The following is a 4,908-nucleotide window of genomic DNA, read 5'->3' on the forward strand; positions in this document are numbered from 1 at the left end:
ATGTTGGCCAGGCTGGTCTCGAACTCCTGACCTCAAGTGATCCACCTGCCTTGGCCTCCTAAAGTGCTGGGATTACAGGCGTGAGCCACTGTGCCTGGCCTAAAACTATTGCTTTATTGAGCCCTTAATACATATTTACATCTATTTGAGGCACTGTATAACTCCACTACTGAAAGAGAAAGGTTGTGCCCATGGTGCTCCAAGAGAGAACAACTTAGACTGTGTCTAGAGGACAGGGCAAGTAACGTGTTGTCATCATAGCCATAGAGACTGGAGCAGTGGTCACTGCAACCTTCTCCATCTCTGTTAGACTCTTTTATTCATCTTTATTTCCCCTAGATTCAGCACAGTACCTGGCAGAATGGGTGTTTGTTGGATACGTGATTGAATAAATCAGTTTGATCATGCAGTAATAAAATAATGTATATGATTGGTCACATATCACACCAAAAACCTGATTTTTAAAGCATTTCACTGACTGGTTGATTGAGTCAGGCTACTGTGGGTAAACTTAGCCAACATATTCATTTCTGTCTTTTCTTTTCTTTATAAACATGTACCTTTAACAATGAAGCAAATAACACCTTTTACAATACTAAATAAGATAGCATAATTGCACAGTGTGCATTGCCCCAACTGGATTATTATAATTTACTGCAGGGTTTGCTGTGGGTAGATAATAGTATGCAAAATAGATAAAGACACAACAGAAAAAAAGACTTCTTATATATGTCTGTTGAAGAGTGATTCTCATACAAAAGGAGTTTAAATTAGATGACAACTTAATTAACATATTTGCTATTTTTGTTTTGTTTCAATTTTTTGGCATTGTTTCATCTGTGAGAAGGACACTAGAAATGAAAAGAAAAAGGAAATGGTGCTCTGTGGTGGAATATTTATATTACTCTTTGCAAACAAAAATCCACTTTTTTTCCTTGTAATTTGACATCCTTATAGAGGAACCAAGTAATCTGTTTGGAACTGTTTGGATGATACCCAAGAAAAGGAGAATGTTGAATTATGGGAATCTTTAGGTAAATACATCCAAGGCAAAAAAAAGCAGTCAACTTGATGTAGTTGCTTCAGGTAGAGTTTAGACTGGAGGAATGAATTTTGTTAGCCTGCCTGTGGTTTTTACTAATTACAATATAGCACGTTTCAGTGCTCCTCACACTAGCATACATAAGAATTCCCTAAAGAGCTCATTAAAATGTTGATTCTTAGGCTCTGTCCCCAGAGATTTTGCTTCAAGTCACAGAGACCCAAACCTTGTGTTTCCTTTTTTTTTTTTTTGAGACGAAGTTTCACTCATGTTACCCAGGCTGGAGTGCAATGGCACAATCTCGGTTGACTGTAACCTTCACCTTCCAGGTTCAAGCAATTCTTCTGCCTCAGCCTCCCAAGTAGCTGGGATTACAGGCATGCACCACCACATCTGGCTAATTTTGTATTTTTAGTAGAGGTGGGGTTTCACCATGTTGGTCAGGCTGGTCTCAAACTCCTGACCTCAGGTGACTCACCCACCTCGACCTCCCAAAGTGCTGGGATTACAGGAGTGAGCTACCGTGCCCAGCCTAACATGTTCCCAGGTGATGCTGATGCTGCTGGTCCACGGATCACACTTTGAGTAGCACGTTAGAGGCCAATAAGGTTCATACTCCCATAGCCCATGAAGGAGGACAGTGATTTCCAAACACGGATGAGCTTTAGAATCAGCACCTAATGAGTTTTTTGTGTGTTTATTTACAGAATGTAGATATAAGCCCACATCAGACTCGCTAAATCAGAGTCTCAGGAGGTGGGCCCAGGGAATATGATGGATCAGATACACTGTGAAGTTGAGGGACCCTTGGTGGTGATCACTCTTGGTAAGCCAGCTTCTTGGTCAGGACAGATGGGACTTCGAGGCCACCACACTGAGGAGCATATGCTGAAAAGAGGCAAACTGTAAAATTCAAGCAAGAAACTGTTCAAAAAATAATGCAGGCATGTCAAAAGGACACAGGAGGCAACTAATGGCCAAAGCAGTGCTAATTCAAAGACTAATAAACGATGATAGTATTTCATTGTAGCCCTCAGAAAAAAGTTAAATATCCATGAGTCCATACTGACATAAATAAATAATTGAATGAGTAAAATACAAATAAAGGGAGACAATCATCCTTAAGAAAGAATTCCAATTAATAAATGTACAAGGAACGCAGAAACTGGAAACTCACCATGAAGCGAGCTCTACCGTAATAATTGTTGCAGGCAAGATCCATTGATGGATGCTAAAATTAGTGGGTGAAAATTTGATGAGAAACAGAATAGTTGCAGAGTTTCAAAGTCTTTACCACACGATATTTCTTAGTTTCTAAGGGAAATACCGTAACTTCACAACAAAGAAACGCAGCAGACACTACCTTTACCAAGAATCAAGGTGAATATCACCAATAAGAAGACATATGCTCACGTACCCACTGATGTGATGCACCAAGAAGGAAGGTCACACCACTTTGTAATATTCGTGCCAGAAATGGTTTAGTTTGATCTAATCATGAGAAAATGCTAGGCAAACCTGAACTGAGGTACTGAACAGTAACCTTCAAAAGTATCAAAGTCATGAATGACAAAGAAAAATTTAGAAACTGTCACGGATTGAAGACTAAGAAGAAATGAAAACCACATGCAGCATGGGATGCTGACCTGGATTCTGGACCAGAAAAAGGATATTAGTAGGAAACCCAATAAAATTTTAAAAAGGTCCACAGTATAGTTAACAGTATTGTAACAATGTTAATTTCCAGGTTTTGCTAATTGTCCTGTGGTTAGACGGTAAGATGTTAACCTTAAGGGAAGGTCAGTGAAAGATATATATTGGTAACTGTTTCTTAATGTTGCATCTTTTCTGTAAGTTTAAGATTATCTCAAAACAGAAAAATTTTAAATGTCAATGCGCTCTGCCTTGTGGAAAACCCAGTTGCCTAAGCAACTCTACGGCCTCCCTACCTGGCTATGGATAAGCTGCAAGGACAGTTTCACCCGGGAGGTTACCCTAATAGCGGGCATAGAAGGCAATACAAGTGCGAAAGTCTGTGAGCTGCAGGGGATTGGGAGTTTGTCAGCTATACTCAGTACTGCCTTGTCATGCCCTTTCCCCAAACCACTACCCCATAGATGGACAAAAACAAGCTTAGGAGTCCTCAAAGACTCCACAGTCAGAATATCCTGGATTTTGGATAATAAGGGGAACTTCTGTAGCTCCTGACCCACCTTTTGGAGCTCCCCTGCTATCCGGCCTGCAGCCCTGCCCACCTGGTGGCTGGAGTCAGCAGGCTTCTGCAACCTGGCAAAGCCCCTCTCCCATTTTGTGGTCTGGATGAGGCCCATGGGCTCTACTTTAGGGTGATCATCTGTCCCGAGGACCGACTTCAAAACTATTTCTTTAGAAAGCATTTTATTGAATACAAACTCCTTAGGCAGCAGTGTTCACATTTCCCAGTGTTGAACAAATGGTGTTTTTTAGTCACACATTCATCATTCCAGGTCTCGCTGATTCACTTCCAGTGGCCCCTTTTAGGAACCTTTTACTAATCCCACTAATAGAAAGAGCTCATTCCACACATTTGGTTATTTCCCATTCACATGGTCAAGCTTACATTTTATTTAACTTTCTTTCCATGTAAGAAGGTGAAAAAGTGCTAATCCATATTTTCTAAGCTCTTGGATCATTTCTTGGTCATTCTGGAAGCAGCATGGTGGTGAAATAGGAGAGTTCCCCAAACCCCTTCGCCTGATGTTTGACAGGGTTGTGGCTCATGTGTTTGGTCACCATCACTGCTCAAACCCCTTACGGGATGGGGAGCAGGCAGCTGGACAAGTGTAGGAACCCAAGTGGGCGTGCGTTACAGTGTGCCCTTTTAGCCTTTCTGTCCACGGATAGCTTGAGTGTTAACCAGCTCAGTGGACCCTCTGCCTTTCTGTAAGGACAGAAGGCCAGTGTGACAGCTTTCTGTATCCCAAACTCTTGTCTAGCATCCTGGAAGAATCAGATCGCACATGGACTTGAAGGATGAATGCAGGGGTTTTATTGTGGTAAAGGTGGCTCTCAGCGGGATGGATGTGGAACCAGAAGTGGGGATGGAGTGGGAAGATAATCTTACCATGGAGTTTGGCCATCCAGGAGCCAAACTCCTCTCTGACCACCCCCAGCTGAACTCCTCTCAGCGTTCAGGTGCTCCTCTTCTCTCTTTCTGTGCCATGTTGTTCTGCTGTTTATCTGTTTGTCTTCTCATTTGCTTATCTGCTCCTGGAGCTTGGAGTTCGAGGTTTATATGCGTATAGGATGGGGGGTGTGGTGGCAGACCAAAAGGCCACTTTTTGGGCAGGAAAACAGAAATGCCTGTTCCTATTTAGGGCTGCAGTTCTCCAGGCTTAAGGGTGGGGCTTTTGCCAGGGAACCGCCCTCTTCTACCCAGTGTTTCCCTGTCTTGTCCATATTAGTGGGAACGAGCAGAAACTGCAGAGAGAGATTACGTTGAGTTTGGTTTCTGGTTGTGACGTTTATTAATAATCTGACCTTGCACAAGTCTTTTTAGGCTTTTGAGTCTCAATGTCCCTGACTACAAAAAGATGTGAATAATACATATAATCTTGGATTACATGAAATAATGTCTCTGTAGAATTAGAAAATAAATTTCCCATTTATCAGATATAATACAAATGATGCAAAACTCGCCCAGCCTTAGTGAAGAAGGGAATGTACAAGTAAAAAGAGTCTTGCACAGAATGGAAGCTGCCTCTGGACCCACACATATTTTATCTGGCCAGGATTGGTCTTTCTTTGGACTGAAAAGGAAAGGAACTAAACCAAGAGCCAGGTCTCATTAAGACTAAATTTAATTATGTCCTGTTTAGATATCAAAT

This window comes from Piliocolobus tephrosceles, chromosome 11 (assembly GCF_002776525.5).
Source record: "Piliocolobus tephrosceles isolate RC106 chromosome 11, ASM277652v3, whole genome shotgun sequence".
Classification (NCBI taxonomy): Eukaryota; Metazoa; Chordata; class Mammalia; order Primates; family Cercopithecidae; genus Piliocolobus; species Piliocolobus tephrosceles.